Raw genomic sequence first — 18,598 nt, forward strand, 5'->3', positions numbered from 1 at the left:
AAAACATTTGAGGGCTAAGGGGGCAGGGATATATGTCATCGAAGAGCTGAGAATTACCTTTGTATGCATGAAGGATGGAGAAAGGGTAGAACCTATGATCCTTTCTTGTATAAGCAGAGTAATTGGCACCTCCTCTGGTGACTGTGTTTGTAAGTGTACTGAACCTTATGCAGTTTGGTTCCTTTTAAACAGTTTAAGGATTAAGTATCCCAGCTTAAGCCATCAATTGATTGACTGGGATTACTCTTCCCTTTTAAATTTTATTTATTTTTTATTTTTTTTAAAGAGAGAGAGAGAGAATTTTTTTTTTTTTTTTTTTTAAAGAGAGAGTGAGAGAGAGAGAGAATTTTCAATATTTATTTCTAGTTCTCGGCAGACACAACATCTTTGTTGGTATGTGGTGCTGAGGATCGAACCCGGGCCGCACGCATGCCAGGCGAGCGCGCTACTGCTTGAGCCACATCCCCAGCCCGAGAGAGAAAATTTTAATGTTTATTTTTTAGTTTTCGGCGGACACAACATCTTTGTTTGTATGTGGTGCTGAGGATCAAACCCAGGGCCGCGCGCATACCAGGCAAGCACGCTACCGCTTGAGCCACATCCCCAGCCCCCCTTTAAAATTTTTTTTTTTTTAAAGAGAGAGTGAGAGAGAGAGAGAAGGAGAGAGAGAGAATTTTTAATATTTATTATTTTTTTAGTTTTTCGGCGGACACAACATCTTTGTTTGTACGTGGTGCTGAGGATCGAACCTGGGCCGCACGCATGCCAGGCGAGCACGCTACCGCTTGAGCCACATCCCCAGCCCCCCCGTTTTAAATTTTAACTCAAAGTATCATTCTACAATTTATAGGAAGTCTGATTCTTTTCTCTAGATTTCTTATAAGTTCCTGGGAGCTCATGTATTACGGTCCCTCTGATTATGAGGTCTTGCTCCCACTAAATTATTTCAGATTGTGGATGGTCCTATAGTTCAAGCATGTTTTGTTCCCATTTCTATTTACATTGAATCAGATGCAGAACCCTCAATTAAAGCTTTTGTATGTGTAGTAGGCTTTATTAAACTTTTATTAGAGTAATGAGCAGGATTTTACATTGCAAAAAGGTAAGTAACTTTATTCTAATACTGGCCTATCCCTGAACTTTAAAGTGCTCTCTATTAGGGATGCATCACTATTCATATTGCCCATGCATATGGCCTTGGTCTTTTTCTCCTTTGAAACTTTCCATACTATAATTGTGACTAAGGACTACAAATTCTTCTTACTGTGTTTTGCACAGCAGTTGAATTCTCACTAATTATTCTTCCTGAAAGCAACTCTTGGTTCACTTCTGTTTGTTCAGAACCCACTATAGGGCTCAGCTCAATAAAGTGCTCCATCCACTTCTTCAGCCACACAGAAGATCATCTGTAGAACCTCTGATGTGTTCTTTTCATTATCTTTCTCTTTTAAAGCCATTTCTTTTTGAAAATGCATTTACTTTTTAGCCCCATGATTTTGCATTGAATGATTTATGGAGTAGAAGCAGGATGATTATCCAGGCATGGACAACAATTTGAACATAGGCAGCAACCTTTATAAGACCTGTGTGGACAATGAAAAAAAACTAGTACTATTGCAAGGGAGAATTCTTGTTGGTGAACAGAGCTCAGAATAGATTAAAAAGTCCAGAAACAGATCTCAGTTTCAATAGGAAAGGATAGTTAGGACAAATTATATAAAATAGAAAACTGACTAACCATTAAAAAAAATTCACTGTTTCCATATAAATTCTAGATGGATAAGAGGTTTTTAACATTAAAACTAAAGTAATAAATGTATTAGAAGATAATTAGGTTTTTGAAAAACATATCAGTACTGTACACAAAACTCTTACAGATCAATAGGGAAAAAAAGCAAATACCACAAAAGAAAATGTGCCAAAGTCATAGGAGAATAAATACAAATAACCAATAAAACACACAGAAAAAGCCTGTTTCACTCTGATGCAGAAAACACAAATAGAAATGAGATACCATAGTCCAACTGTTAGATCAACCAATATTAAAATGAAGAAGACAAAGGGCTGGAAGTGTTGCTCTGTGGAAAAGCTAGTATGGTGTGAGGCCCTGCGTTTAACCCTTAGCACTGGGGAAGAAAAAAAAAAGAAGAAGAAGAAAATATTTATTACTGGATTGCTGATATGAGCTTGAGGAAGCAGGAACTCATACTTTGTGATTGGGAATATAAATTAGTACAACTACTCTGAAGTTGAACTTGACAGTATCTATCAAATTAAAGTGTGTATAGTACACCATTGGTTCTACTTCTGGGTATCTTTACTAAGGGCAAGTTTACAGGGATAAATATATATATATATATATATTTGTTACTGCAGAGTTTAGAAAACAAAATAGCCATTGATAAGAAATTGGTCAAATATGGTGTATCCATACATTGATAATGAGGTAGATTTATAATTAACATGGAAGATAGCTATAATATATACATGAAAAACATATAGTATATGAACTTCTTTCACCTGAAATGAATATAGGCATAACTATGTGTATATATTTAAAAAAATTCATACAACACAATGTTATTAGAAGTTGTCTTCAGATTTGGGAAAAACTATTGAAAAAACAGAATTCTGACTTGTAAGTGATGGGTGAGCTGACAAAATTATTTTACTTTGGTGTATTAGCTAATGAAAAGCTATTATAGATTACTGGGCAGGTAGTTGTGATAAAAGTAGTAGTGATCAGGGAAGTTTTTATGGTGTGGGTGTCTGAAATGAATGAAGCAGAAAATAATATTTGAGAAACTGATTAGGAAGCTATAGTGACAGTATAGGCCTGAAGTAATAAGTTATCAACTAGGGTGGACAGTAGGATTATAACTTTAACCAGGGAGAGAAAGGGCTAATCTAAAGACATTTCATGGAAGAAACTACTGTTTTGATAGTCTGTAAGGCTGGAAGAGGAGAAAGAACAAAGAGTAGTAAGTCACCAATAATGCCAGTATTTGTCTGTCCTATAAAATTGGAAGACTATCCATTATGACAGAAAGGGGGTAATTAGAAAAGGGAGCCACTCTTATAGAAGTGGGAGATGAATTTGTTTCCTGGAGTCGAATTTGAAGGTCTAAAGGTGTATCTGAGAAGAAATGTTTTGTAGGCTATAGATCTCCATTTAGAGAGAAAGTTACTTGTAAAGTAGAAGTGGTAAGCATGGAGACTCCCTAAATTTGGTGCCCTTACAGGCTTGGGGGAAGCATGGTGGTATCTTAGTTCTTTCTTTGCTGTACATCTTAAGAGACACTGGAAAGGAATGCATGACAGCGATCTCAATCAGATCTAAGGGTAGATCTTGGGGAAAGGTAGGAGTTCTTAGTAATAATAAACAACAGCCAAAACAACACATAAAAATCACTGTATCATTTACAGAGTACCACCAATACAGTAACTTAGCTAACACAATCCTGCATGCTTTTCTTTATTACTTTTTCTTTTATATGGACATTGAAACTCAATTAGAATGTAGAATTAGGACTCAAATTGAGGTAATCATCTTCAAATTCCATTTCTAATTTTCCCATCCCCTTGCCTCTTAAAGGTGAATTTTCTAAGGAAGGAAATACTGATGCAAAAGCTGCAGCCTGGAGTTAGGAACAGTTATGAGATGGGCAGAAGAGGACCACTTTGTCACTGCATTGTTCCCTGGTCCTTTTGAGCTCTGACATTCTCCTAAACCCAGAGAATGTTGGATGTTCCATTGAATTCAAGGCGGGGGGTGTGGGGTAGGGGTCCTAACCTGTCCATAAATAGCTATGAAGTGTTTTGGAAGTAAGGGTGTCCAATTTGATTATGGCATAGTTAGTGGTGGCGTAGTGGTTTATTGAATTCTGGCCTCAGTCTTTGAAAGCAATACAGTAAAAGTGTATTGACTTTGACTAGTGAGGGAAAGGCTTGTCTGAGTTAGTTAAATGATAAAAGAATTTTTTGAAGTCATGATGTTTGTTTAGTTTTAGAATCCCATGTTACCTCCACTTGGGTATTCACTAACTAGTGAAAATCTTGGGAGGACCTGCTTTAGTGAGTAGAAAATCATGAATCTCTTAAGTCACTTCAGTTTTCCAACTGGAAATTATACTTATGAGATTAAATTATTTAGCTTATTCTGATAGCATAAATACAAAGGCAGTTATGACCTTTTAGATGTTCTGAATCCAAAGGGTCAAATTTAAGGATGGTCTGCAGTCATTAGACTTGTGTCTTTAAAGAATTTTACAGGGAATCCTTACAGTCCAGTGCTTGGAGCATTCTGGGGAGTCCAGGAAGGATGCTTGAATGAAGGACTGATGGAATCTTTCTTCCTGAGGCTTGTTGAGCTAGGTGGAACAGTTTTCCCACAGCCTCATACCACAGCTTTGATGGGTTGTTCATAATAAGTGTTACTGCTCAGATTTTATGGGGAGGAGGGAGGAAATGGAGGCACTATTAGAAGTTTCTGCTTTATGAACTGGTGATTGTTTAGGTATTTCCAAAACTAGTAAGCTAGTGTCACTTGGGTCCCAGTCACATGATCTCTTCTCTTAAAGGATGAGAACAAATGAAGAGGTCCAAGGAGATAGGAGATTTCCTGTTGGCAAACTGGATCTTACCCAAAGAGTTACATTGTAGATCTTCCTCCTGACTGTTTGGATACTAAATCAGGAGCCTCTTTTGCTTATCTCTGACTTTTGCTTACCCACACTGGCCCTGCCCTTTGGTTGTTTGCCATTGGTGGTTTTTAGCCCTGCTAGGAATTATGCTCTCTACTGTAAAGCAAACTTGGGAGGTGTAAGTTCTGGCTCCAGAAGGACTGGGACCTGTCACTTAACCTTGCCCTGTGTTTTCCGTCATTGCATTCCTGGCCACCTTTTTACCCTTGGCATGCTTCTCCAAGTCTGTAATTCTGCCTAGGTAAGGATTAGGGGCTAGCTTCTTCAGAGGGATGTGGGATAGGAATGTGTTTTAGAAGAAGCTCCTCTATGTCCTGTGCCATGGGAGCATTACTGGTCTCAAATAGATGATCTAACAGTTATTTTTTTTTTTAAAGAGAGAGAGAGAGAGGAGAGAGAGAGAGAGAGAGAATTTTTTTTAATATTTATTTTTTTTTAGTTCTCGGCGGACACAACGTCTTTGTTTGTATGTGGTGCTGAGGATCGAACCCGGGCTGCACACACGCCGGGCGAGCGCGCTACCGCTTGAGCCACATCCCCAGCCCATGATCTAACAGTTATATTGAGAGTGTTGGGGGGCACAAAGTATATTCACAAAAGGATATACCACTGCATTAATAAGGGCTATTAATCTCTTTTCTTGAGAGCACAACCCTATGCTGTGGGGAAATAGCAAGTAGAAATTGTTTGAGAAAGTCTCCTGGGGAAAAGGGAATACTGTATCCTGAGTATTGGTGGACAAGTTTAAACTTGAACTGAACAAAGGTCAGTTTTTTTTTATTCTGCTTTTCAGAATAAAATCTGATTTTCAAATGGTAATATGCAATTATTCACAGAATATTAGTACCAGAAAAAAAAACTTTTTAGATTTTCTGGATCAACTTCCTTGTCTTTGAAATGAGTAGATCTAGGGAGGTTGGGCAAGGGGCAAAGCCAGACCTGTGCGGAGGAGCTGACATGGTTATGTGAAAGTAGTTGAAGTATTTGGGGGTAAGGGAGAAGGCTCACTGCCTTCAGCCTGGATAATTCCTACCTCACTGACTTATCATAGTTCTTCTAGACTGGTCCTAAAAGGAAATAGTCCCAGAATTTGCATTTTCAAGGCATATTTAAGTGAGTGAAAACCTAAATTACAACATGTGAATAAATGCAAGTTTATTAGATAAAATATATAAGGAAAGCTAATTATTAGGTTAGAAAAATGTCAGTGGAGGTTCTTCTTCAGGGGGCCTGATTTAATGGGCCAATTAGATTGATTTCTAACTAAAATTGTGCTTTCTATAATATATGCTTATTAAATCCATTTCTTCATTTATCAAATATTATATTAACTGCAGAGAGTTCTGCAATAACTCAACTGAGCCTTCTTTTGAGGAACGTAAGTTTAGCTCGTAGATAACTTTAATTGTAGAGAAAGTCATAGTATGACAGATTCAGAGTAATGCTGTGGGAATTCAGAGTAAGAAGAGATTTTTTCCAATTTTTGGATCTAGAGAATTAGGTAAGGTTTTAGAAAACAGGTTGGTTGGTTTTAGAAAAAACAGTAAACAGTCTTACTTATATCAACATTGTTAGAACTATGACTTCAAACATTTAAAAAAGCAAAAGCAATCTTACTGTTGCTTATATCAACAGTGTTGAAAATCTGTTCTAGTTCATATTACCAAAAATTTATCTCACTATTATAACTCTATACCAATATACACTGTATTTCCAGTCACTGTACTCTTTTGCTAATTGCTAAGGTATTTTTTTCAAAGAGCAGAATTTTTGGTAAGTAAGAGTAATTCACTTGGGCTGGGGTTGTGGCTCAGTGGTAGAGCACTTGCCTAGAAAGTGTGAGGCAATGGGTTCAATTCTCAGCACTACATATAAATAAATAAATAAATGAAATAAAGGCCTATCAACAACTAAAAAAGTATTTTTTTAAAAAAGTAATTCATTGTTTTAGTGGACCATGACTGCAGCTCGTGAATGAGAGGCAAGGGTGTGACCCCATTGGGGAGGCTCCTCTTTGAAGAAGTTCAGCTGTGAAGTGAGAAGAATTAGTAAAAAGAGGATGCAAGATATACAGAGGGCTATTAATCTCTTTTCTTGAGAGCACGACCCTATGCTGTGGGGAAACAGCAAGTAGAAATTGTTTGAGAAAGTCTCCTGGGGAAAAGGGAATACTGTATCCTGAGTATTGGTGGACAAGTTTAAACTTGAACTGAACAAAGGTCAAGGCTGCACTGAGATTAACATCACCACCAGTACCACCATTTGTTACTTTCTTACATTTTGCCAAGATTCTTCTGAACACTTTTTTTTTCTTCTTCCCCTCCTAAGATGTAGTTTCACTGTGTTGCCCAGACTGGTCTTGATCTCTGGGTTCAAGTGATTCTTTGCCTTAGTCTCACAAGTAGCTGGGACTACAGATGTGTACTACTGAGTTCTGCTGAGTACTTTTAAGTCTTATTTCAAGGGATATAATGGGGATATAATGGGTTAGAGTGATTTGATGAGATTTTAGGAGACAGTTGGGCTTTCTTTGAGCTTTGTTTTTTCTGAGCAGAAGTTGAAATCATCTGTTAGGAGCAAGTGAGATAGTGGGGAGAGTGGTATGGTTTCATAAAAAACTCTTGTGCCATTGGCTATATGACCTTGAGAGACATGTAAGAGGATAGCTGAGCAGTGCTGAAGACTCACCCAATGTTGGAGATCATTAATTTATAGAGGAAGCAGCCCTCATTACTAATGATTATTTTAGCAGTATGAAACAAGTGGAGGATTAAAGCTGAGAACATCTGCATTCAGATAGAAACTGTGTTGTACAACAAATAGAAGAGGAGAAATAGATGTGGCCTAGAGTATTGGTGGGAGAGTGGTTGTCCTTTAGCTGACTAGAGAAAGAAGTGAATCCAAGAGAGTTCTGATGGTGGCACAGTGGTGGGGAAGGGCCTGGAAATCACAGTGTAGTTAAAGAACAGAAGTTATAGACACAGTGATGAGAAGTAGAAATAGAGGAGGTCATGACCAGACAAAGGTTTGACTTGAGATGGAAAGGCAGACTGTGACCAAGTCCTTGATGACCAGGTCAGCAGATGACAGCAATGAGTAGGAGTATAGTCGTTCAGCACAAGACTTAGCAAAAAAAAAAAAAAAAAAAAGATGCTTTTTGGTAATATTATAACAATAATGGTTTTGAAGCAACATCAGGGCAACAAGATATCAAGCAAAGAAGTCTCTTTTTCCTCCTCCTCCTGCTGGACACTGAAGATTGTTTTTATGTTAGAACTTTCATTGCCCAGAATGCAAGTTCATAAAGGAGTATCAAGTTTCAGCTGGAGGGAAGGTGGCCAGGACAGTTTTTCAGGTATGCTTTCTACACTGCCTGCTTAAATAGTGTGGGGGTTTAATGGGGTTGCTGGGGTGAGTGATGGCCAACTAGGACAACTGCAGCAAGATCCTGGGCCTTTGTTTACAGATACAGAGGCCAAGTACTTTTAGGGAAAAGCTATTGGCCCTCTTGTAGGCAAATCCTATTTGGCCACTAGGGTGTTTTTTTTTTTTTTTTTTTTTTTTTTAACTGCTCTAGTTCAGAGTGGGCTGTACTAATCATCTGTGAGAGGCTGAATGGAAACTTTTTTAAAGTTTCTTGCCTAAAACTGGTAGGAATCAGTGGACTCTTGAGCCTTTGTATTCCTTTGGGGTCTGACGTTTATTTTTCCTGGGCTGTGTTCAGTCATTCCCTTCATGGTGACAGCAAGTAATGCCCTAAAGCTTACATAGTTTGAAAGAGTCTGGAAATTCTCAGTTCATTGTTCATAAAGCTGTTTTAAGGATTTTCAGTGATTCAGGATTCCTTCAACATTGTTAGTACTATGACTTCAAACATTTAAAAAAGCAACCCCAAATTACTGAAAACAAACAAAAATCCTCATAGTTCTTTTTGCCCTTTCTTGATCAATTTTCACTGTCACCCTGGCTATAAAACCAGAACTCAGAAAATAACTGTCTAACCAGCCACTTTATCAAGGGACCTAAGTGGAAGAGACCATAGTGGCTCAGAGCTTGAGGTGCATTGCTCCCGTTTCACTTTTTTCTAAGTAATTTGTAATTGGTTTTGCTACATAAAAGTGAGAAACTTGGCTTGGGGATGTGGCTCGGTGGTAGAACGTTTTGCCTAGCATATGCAAGGCCCTGGGTCCAAAAAAAAGAGAGAGAGGAGAGAAACTTGTTTCTGGCACAAGTTACTATAAACAAAGTTAGAAGAGAGCCAACAGGCTAGGAGATTATTTTTGCACTATATGTAATAGATGATAGATTAATATCTACAATCTTTAGAGAGATCCTACAAATCAATAAGAAAAATACTATAAACCCAATATAAAATGGCATAGAATACAAATAGGCAAGTTACAGCAAAGCAAACAGATTTCATCTAAGGAATCACTCACCCCTATGCCCAGAGTCTTCTAGAGAAGGATGTTCATTGCAGTGGTGAATATCCATGAGTAGGGGTACTGTGAAATTCTGTGTGGCTGTTAAACATTGAAGTAGGTTTTTGTGTCCGTAAAAATAGAAAGCATGGAACAGTATGAATAGGAGATTCCCATTTATTTTGAAAATCATTCCTGTTTGACTTAGAATGTTTACATTTTTATTGATGAGTTTCTTTAGGTTTCCTTTATTTAAGGCTGTATTTTTCTAACGATGGCATTAAAGAATGAAATGTTAACTTTTGCCACTTTCTTATATAAGATAGAAAATATATATTCTACATCGTTACCTTTATCCTTTCTTTGTTAATGTACTTTGGTATTATAAATTTTAGCTTCTGGGAAGAATTTAGAGACTTCTCACCCTATCTTCCCAGGAACTAAAAGGATCCCTAAGGAATGCTACTATGTTGTCTGCAGTTGCATGTTTTGGAGTGATGAATAAAGGAATTCAAAGCTCAGGATTCTTCTTTGCTAGGATTTACTTGTTTTTGGTGTTCACAGCCTTGCAGAGCCTCCCTGCCTCTGACTCTGATGCAGGGGCCTCTGCGTGGGAAGCCTTGCTTGTCCCATGCTCTTAGAAAAGGATGGGAAACATGAGTGGCTCAGGAAAGCAAGGCTTAAAGCTGGCCTAGCCCATGGGAGGAAACCTGCTCTTTGCATCTGTCCTTGCCTCTCTTTTGGAGAGGCTTTCTCACTGGTTTTAACCTTGGTTCCAGGCTCACCAACCTAGGTGAAAGGAGTCTTTGAAACTTACTCTAGTTTTACCTATTTTGCTGAAGTTTGAAACTCCAAAACTCCAGCCTGGAAACAGCAGGAATTCCATCATAAGGTGGCAAGGATATATACTTCCTTGTCTTTCAAAGATTGGCAGTGTCTCTGGGACAGAAGTGTTGCTTTGCTTACTCACATTTCAGTGTCAGTGGACATATGGGGATTGTTTCAGACTTGTTACATAAGCTGTTCTCTGAGGTGGAGAATTTAGGGTAGTGTAATATAAATTTATTTAAAACAAAAACTTTGACTAGTTCTTCTTGTAAAGAGGGGTGATATAATTTGTATTCGTACTGGGAAAAAAATCATTCCATTCCTTTGACCACTACAAAATGGTGGTAGCAACAAGAGAGTAAAAGTTCTTAACTGTTCCTTGGTGCCGATCAGGGAGAAACCTGGAGTGAATGGTTCTTAGTGGGTTCCCAACTCTGGAAGGGGGATGGAGAGCTAAGGTACTCTGAATAATATAAGGGGAATTTAGTCCCTACCACCAACAAAATGTGAGGAGCATGTGGAATGGATAAAAGGAACAAGGGTAATATAAAATCCCTGTCTCTTTATACTTTCAGGGAAATCTGACAGACACATGATGCTTTGAGTGAGTTTGTGTGTACATATTTTTTCTTTGGAGTAAAGCATGGAAAAAGAGCTGAGTCCCACATCTGGGACTGCTTAGAGCAGAGAGAAGAGACCAGCCTCAGGAGGTGAGATGTGAAAAAGATCAAAGCTCTAGCAAGAGTTGGAGCAGAGCCAGAGACTACTAAGAGTATTAACTGCTGGTAATTTGCTGAGATTCTGGGAAGACCATTGGATTTCTTCTTGGGATGGGAGGATCCAGGCAGCTTTTAAAAGCATGCACAAGGACAGGGTGTTTGTAGCTGACATCTGATTGTTGTAGTGATGTGTAATTCAGAATGTTTAACAGTGGTTCTCCAAAATCTTGCTCTGTGAATGTTCCAGGAGCTATCATATTATATTCCTCTTTCTGCCCAGTGAAAGCTATTTTCCGTTCAGACTTCAAAAGGGAAGCAAAAAAAAAAAAAAAAAAAAAGTCCACCACAGAGGACTTTGTCACATTTCTCCTTCCCTGTGAGTTATGCAGAACCTGAGGATGCTGGTTAAAGAGCCAATGAGCTATACCCTTCCCAGCCATGCTATTGCTGAGTAGGGTCTATCATTTAGGGGTAAAGAAAAATTGGGAAAAATCTTCTGTAAAATCTTGGAACTTGAAAACTGTTCTGAGCAAGGACCTAAATAAATAGTAAGACTTCGGTTAGTATCTTTTTTTTTTTTTTAAAGGGAGAGAAAGAGAGAATTTTTTAATATTTATTTTTTAGTTCTTGGTGGACACAACATCTTTATTTTATTTTTATATGGTGCTGAGGATCGAACCCAACGCCCTGCGCATGCCAGGCGAGCGCGTTACTGCTTAAGCCATGTCCCCAGCCCTTCAGTTAGTATCTTAAAGTAAGAAGTCATGGTCTCTGAGCAGTGTGAATCTAGTCAGTGCCACACTGAACTTAGTATTTTTGCATATGCCTTAGCGGGGAAGACCTGGCTGATGGAAGAACCTACTGTATAGTCTCAACACCCACTTTGAGAACAATAGAGGTCAGTGAGCTTTGACTATTCACCATTCTCCTTTCTTAAATAAGAGCATTTTTATTTTCTTTGGGGAACCACTTCCTTTCCTATTTTCAGAAGTTTTTGGTTCCAGTGGAGTAAGTTCATCTCTTGGAGGACACATAGTCATATGCCAGTCAGAGAACAGTACTTGGCAGGCAGGGGCATAAACCCACATCCAGGCCAATCAGGTCTCTCAGGGTTTTTGTTAGAACTATTAAGAAGTGCACTCTTATTTTCCTTTCCAGCTCGGTTGCCCTGACCCTACAGAATGTAAGTCCCATGCTGCTGGAGACCATCTTGTCACCCTAAGGAGAATACTGCCCAAGAATGAAGGCAACACAGATGACAGCTGAGCTGTGAGATGGCGAAAACTGGAGACCAAATGGTGTCTTGAGTACCTGGATGTAACCACGCATTAAATTGGTGGAATCATGGGCGCTTATTTTGCGTGGATCTAGACTTTCCCTTTTTATCCCCTTATAGAAGTTTGATTTGAATCGTTACCTGCTGCCAGAAGTGTCTTAATTAATCCATGTCATAAATGGTATACCATTCTCTTACAGAGAGTATGGTATGGTTTACCTTTTTTTGGTGGGGGATGCGGGGTACCAGGGATTGAACTCTAGGGCATTCACTCACTGAGTCATATCCCCAACCCTATTTTTTGTGTTTTATTTAGAGACAGGGTCTCACTGAGTTGCTTAGCATCTCTCTGTTGCTGAGGCTAGCTTTGAACTCACCATCCACCTATCTCAGCCTCCCGAGCTGCCGGGATTACAGGTGTATGCCACTGCACCCGGCTAGGTTCATCTTTTTTCAACAGATCCTTTTATCTTAAAGTGCTGAATTTGAATTGTGAGTTTGTTATAAAAATCAAATGAGACCACACATGTAAAGAACTTAGTATTACCTTTGGCGTAGTAAAAACCCAGTAAATATAGGAAGGAGGGAGGGATAGGGGACAGAAGGAAACAAAGGTGCCAAATTGAAAGAACCCTGAAGTCCTTAGGGTAATATTCTAAGAACCTTCAGACCCTATCTGGTCATACTGTTCTAAATGCCCTTAGCACCCTATACTTTCCCTTCATAACCTTTCATCATGGTTGTGTTGTAATGTTATGTTTGTATCTTATTTTGATTAATACCTGCCTTCCTGATTGACCTGGGTTGTTCACAGTTCCATCTCAGCACCCAGTCTAGTATATCATATTTGGCAAATATTTTAAATGATCACATACAATTATCCAAATTGGACTGATCACTTTGATTCTCGCGGGGGGGGGGGCGGTCAGGAATGTGGCAACATTGGCAAAATCAGGGAAAGAAGATATTAACCCTCCTTAATCTACTACATTACCACATTCAACATACAGAGAATTTTGGCTCAGTGAAGTATTTCTTTTTGGTTGTGAAACCCTTTACCAGACCACTAGTTCTTATATTTTTATTGGACCATTTTGTGAAATCATTGAATAATGTGTTTCTGGCTTAATATCTGGAAAGCCTTGCAGAGAAGCTCTTTGTGTTTGAAATCTTCCTTGCTCCTGTGTCTGTCAGGCACCTATTTAACTGAGGTAGTCTTTCCTCCCTCAGACTTTTGCAGAAATGTGTTGCAGGTTGTAGGAAGGCCGGGAAGCTGATGAGGGCAAGCTCCTGGCCTTTGGAGACTTCACTCCCTAGCAAGAAACAAAAGCAGTAAAAGGTACCCCTGGTAATCTGGCACTCAATCTTGAGTACTTTTTTGGTGAGGGCATTTATCAAATATGAGCCCGGGCCCCCACCCACTGCCATTTCCTCTTAGCCAGGTCTCATCCCCTAGCCCACTTTCCCTGAGGTATGTGTGTGGGGGATGTTCCCAGGGCCCATGTGACTTCCACTGGCAAGTGACGATTACAGATGCTTTACCAGTCAGTAAAGCTGCCAAAGGCTTTTGTACTGTAATAATCCTTTTCCTTTTTAAAACTCCAGGGTTTTTCTACTGTTGCCAATAGTTTTGCAAGTCAGCAATTACAGTGTGGATTATGTAATGGCTGGGTAGTAAAAATAGAAAAGACCAGGGTTTGCATCTATTTTAACCAAATCAAAACAGAGCAAAGGGAGGGGAGGAAAGGAGAAGAGGGAAAGACCAAAGGAGGAGGGGAAAAGACATGTGACAAGCGGCAGTATGATTGCATCTTGTGACTGGATAATACAGCCATAATTTATGTGCCTTTTCTTTTTCTTTTTTTTTTTTTTTTAAGACAGAGTGAGAGAGGAGAGAGAGTGAGAGAGAGAGAGAGAATTTTTTAATATTTATTTTTTAGTTCTCGGCAGACACAACATCTTTGTTGGTATGTGGTGCTGAGGATCGAACCCGGGCCGCACGCATGCCAGGCGAGCGCGCTACCACTTGAGCCACATCCCCAGCCCTTATGTGCCTTTTCCCTGCCATTTTTGACCCAAAGTCCTGCACTTCTTTCTTTGGCCTCTCCATGGGTGGGAGTGCTGCCAGCAGTTCCCTCAGAGGATACAAGATCCCCGTGGATAATCCTTAGCTCAGTCCTGTTGTGTTTACCTGCTTCTGGCAAGCACAGTGGCTCAGGGAGAGGGAGTTGAATTTGACAGCTCCCCTCAAAGTCCAGGTCTTTGTGTCTGGATTTCCAAGGTCTTTGTAGTCAGCTTATTTTCTTGTGCAGTGGTGGAGCCAAGGAGTGGTTTATGGGGAGAGTCTGGCATACCAAATCCCTATCAGTCTTAGTCAAAGCCACCCTAAATAAATATGCAGTGTAATTACAAACCATGTATTCTCTGAAAACAGCTTCTAGATAGACACCCTTAATTCTTCCACTTCCCCACTCACACTTCACTCCTTTGCCCTCTGTGCCCCCGATAAAGGAATTTTAGGGCTTCCACCCATTTGTTCTTGTGTAACTCTGCACCAATCCCCTACTCCTACCCTTAGTTAAGAGTTATATTTATATTTCTTTAGAGACTTTTTGAGCAATTTTAAGGACCCTAATGGTAAAATTTTAGGTACCAGGTGGATCTAGAGCAGGGAAGATATTTTTGGAAAGAAGACTTCTAAGGGCCTAATAGATTACATAAAAACACACTCAGGCCTCCTATGATATTACCTCCAGAGGTAACCATAGAGGGAGGTTTTGAGTTGGCCACTTGTTAACAGCCCTTGAGTCTGTATAAAGCCCAAGCAGAAAGCCCTCTACCTCCTAGGTCTCTGATGTTAGAGAGTGGTGGATACTTTGAAGAAGGCAGCTCACTAATTTCCAAAACTGAACCCAAATAAGTTCAGTAGGGTTAGAGGGGGACCCAGAAGTCCAGATGGTAAATAGACTCAGTCACAAGTAACACTAGAAAGTTGTTTCCTCACCATTATTCATCATTACTTCTGTATACTCCTCTATATACCCATCATACTCCATTCTCAGAGCCCTCATCTGTACTGGAGTGGCAGAGTGTCAGCAGTTCAGAATAATACTGGTCCCAGCTCCAGTTAGCCTTACTTAGCCCCACCCGTCCTGCCTAACCTGCTTAAAGGTCGATAGTTCTAATTCTGGATTTTAGGCATTTCATGAGATAGGTGGGAGTATCTGGGGACCTACCTTAGGGATTTTCAGTCACAGTTCCCTGAATTAGCTAATGTTCATGATGTGGTACCTCTCTCTTACCCTTGTGGATTTTTCGTTTCCTAGAGCTAGATTTCTATTCACATTTGCCAAAGATTGACTTTGGTAAGAATCACCAAATATCTGCTATGATCCAGATTTTTATCCTCCTAACTATGTTCGTTCATGTACTTAAACAAACCTGGTTATGTGTCCTGGATTTGAGTTTGGTTGTCATCATTGCAGCATCAGTTTTTCTGTATCTGGACAGGCTGGTCACTCCAAACATATCAGCGGAAGTTTGGCGTCTCGGAGAATATCTGCCTTCCAATTCCCATCTTATCTCCCAGTCTTTGAGCAACGTAAGGAGTCCATGGAATTACCTGCTTTAGGAACAACTAAGGGCTGGGGGTCAATCCAAGATTAAATCTCTGTCAAGATCCACAAAGGAAGAATTCCTACCTGAATTCAACTTGTGTTGACTCCTTTCCACCCACCCCATGGATAGAACCATAAAGAAACATCAACTTGACCACAGTAATGTCAGGTACACTGGTCATCCCCTTCTTTTCCTGAAGGAGGTGACTCTTTTTGTCATTAAAATATTTAATAGTTTTCTATGGTACTCATAGTGTCTATTGCTGGAGATACTAAGTTATTCACAGATGGAATAGAATGAATAGCAAATTTAACTACATTTAACTTTTACTCATCCAACTATACTGACAAATTTGAGACACATTATTGTTTATATATGTGAGACATTTATTTGGATTACAAACAGAACAAGATACGAAATGATGGATCATTTGGGTTAGCTCTAGTACCAGGGCTCAGAGCTAGACAACTATCACCTGTTACTGCACATCCTTTACCCCTGGGGTCCCTTTTTTGTTCGTAAGATCATACTGAGAAATGAGTTTGAGGAATGGGCCAAGACAGACATAGGGTTAGGACTCAGGACTTTACCTCTTTGCTGAATTCTTCAGGCTGAAATTGCCAGGAGCCAGGAGAGGGCAGGATGTCAGGTGAGATAGCATGGCACCTGGAGCTATTCTTTTCTTTCAACAGAGGATGGGGGTAAGGAGGGGAGGCTCAGAGCGGGGAAGAGGAGAATAGGGAAGAAGGAAAGCAGTGAGTGAGGAGGGAATTGTGAGAAGGGCTAAGTGGGGTGGGTGGTTTGCTACTCTTGAGGAGGTGAGCAGGGATGTCTTGGCAGCCTGGTTCAGCCTTGGAGTAACCTGACTTCAGGGAACAGACCAGTCTCTCTGCTGTACTCTCAATATTCTCTTTCTTTCAAACAAGACTGACAAAGTCCAAGGTCCAAAGTTCCAACTCTTGTCACAGAAGACCACAGCTGAGAAACAACCTACTTGTGCTTAACTAGTGTATTTTAAGAGGAAACTCCAGGATATTACCTCTATTATGACTTTAAGTATTACTAAAACTATTATTTATTCTCTAATTGATTTTGATAATTTTAATTCCCAAAAAAGTCTTGAGGCTATTAATGTAGAATTTTTTTATAGTTTAATATCTATTGTATTTTATCTTTTTCATTCCTAGTGTCACTTATTTGATGCTGTGGTCTTTTTTCATAATAGTTTTTGTTACTCATCTGCCTCTTATGAAATCAGCTTTTGTTTTAATCATCTCTTATTTGTCTTCTAGTTCCTTAACTTTTTTTGGGGGGGGGTACCCAGGGGGCTTAACCACTGACCAATATCCCCAGCCCTTTTTATATTTTATTTTGAAAGAGGGCCCCACTAAGTTGCTCAGGAATTCACTAAGTTGCTGAGGTTGGCTTTGAATTGTGATCCTCCTGCCTCAGCCTCCCGAGCCTCTGGGATTATAGGCGTGCACCACAGCTTTTATTTTTTAATCACTTAAATATTTATTCTGTAATAAAAATAATATAGCGGGTCACTTTATCTTACAAAATAAAAAGACTAATAACCCAAAAGAATGGCAAAAGGTTTTTTAAAAAAGAAGTCTACATGGCTTATAAACATAATGCAAAGAATAAAGTAAAAAATGCATGTTTTAATGGTAGACCTCCAGGCTTGAGTGGCATTTTATCTGTTGGGTACTAGGGATTGAACCCAGGGGCGCTGAAGTACTGAGCCATATTCCCGGTCTATTTTATTTTTTATTTTGAGACAGGGTCTCCAGTCTAGTTTAATTGCTGAAGCTGGCTTTGAATTGTGATCATCCTGCCTCAGTCTCCCAAGATGCTGGGATTACAGGCATGTGCCACTGTGCTTTGCAATTTAGGCATCTTGTTGCCAGTGCCTGGCGAAGGGACCCCTGGACTGCAGACAGAAGGTGCCCCACTACAGCCCTCTCTTTTATTTACTGGTGTTTCCTCCCCTGTAAATCGTAACTGATTAAAAAAAAAATCGCCCCACCTGCCTTTACTTCACGTTGTATCACATCAGATATGGAATGTGAAAGAGATAAGACACCTGAACTCCTGTTTAAAAGCTCTGGCATTATTATTCTCCCACTGGTGGGCTGCAGGCAGGGGTTGTGAACCCAGCCTAGCCTGGCAGAGCTACTTACCAGGCCTTGCCACTATTGCTAGAGGAAAATGATTTTGAGGGTCTTATTCTCTCTTTAGCTTGCTATGCCTGATGTCTTATTTCTTCAACTAAGTTTGTTTGGGGAGTTTTATAATTCTGCATTCAGTGAAGTAAATGGAAGGGTAGGTGTGTTGAAAACAGGGTCCAAGAACTGGAAGAGAGGAACAGATAGTCTGCATCAGAGGTTCTCAGATGTTTTGCTCTTAGAAACATTTTACTCCTCCCTTTTAGCTTTATTGAGTTATAATTAATATACAAAAAATAGCACTCATTTAATGTGTACATTTCAAATTTGAACACATGAATACTCTTGCAATTCTGTACCAACCAAGGTAGAGAAAATGTATCTATTCCAAAATTTTTCTTGTTTTCTTTTGTTTGTATGTGGCTTTTTAGTGGGAGGGGTGAGAAACCTAAGATGATATGTATCCTCTAAACATATTTTAAAGTGCACAATACTGTATTGTCAATTATATGGACAATGTTGTATGGCTCTGTTGTATGATAAATCTCTAGAACTTATTCACTGTGTATATAAAAGGGTTAAAAAACATAGTATAAACATGCAGTTGAATATACATACCAAAATGACACACAAACACACACACACAACACACACACACACACACATATATATAAAATTTAACAATAATCATGCCATCTACAACAACGTGGGTAAACCTAGAGGGCACTGTGCCAAGGGAAACAAGTCAGACACTGAAGGAAAAACACTGCATGATTCTACCCTTATGAGGCATAAGGAAGTGAATAGAATGGTGGCTATCAGAGGGTGTGGGGAGGGAGTAATGGGAAATCATTTTTCAATGGTC

At 39.5% G+C, this 18,598-nt stretch overlaps 1 long non-coding RNA gene across 7 annotated transcripts in view; it reads left to right on the top strand.

The window, feature by feature from the left end:
- The window catches only part of LOC308632583, a 57,906-nt gene extending 45,762 nt beyond the window's left edge, over positions 1-12,144 (top strand). For 6 of the 7 annotated variants that reach the window (XR_014018593.1, XR_014018594.1, XR_014018595.1 and 3 more), the window contains one exon: positions 11,830-12,144. This is a non-coding gene — a long non-coding RNA (uncharacterized lncRNA). Of the gene's footprint in view, positions 1-10,527; positions 10,663-11,829 lie in introns of all 7 variants that reach the window. The other variant, XR_014018596.1, reaches the window with a different exon arrangement.
- The last annotated feature ends 6,454 nt before the right edge of the window (positions 12,145-18,598 follow it).

This window comes from Spermophilus citellus, assembly GCF_964194105.1.
Source record: "Spermophilus citellus genome assembly, chromosome: 13".
In the NCBI taxonomy this organism is placed as follows: Eukaryota; Metazoa; Chordata; class Mammalia; order Rodentia; family Sciuridae; genus Spermophilus; species Spermophilus citellus.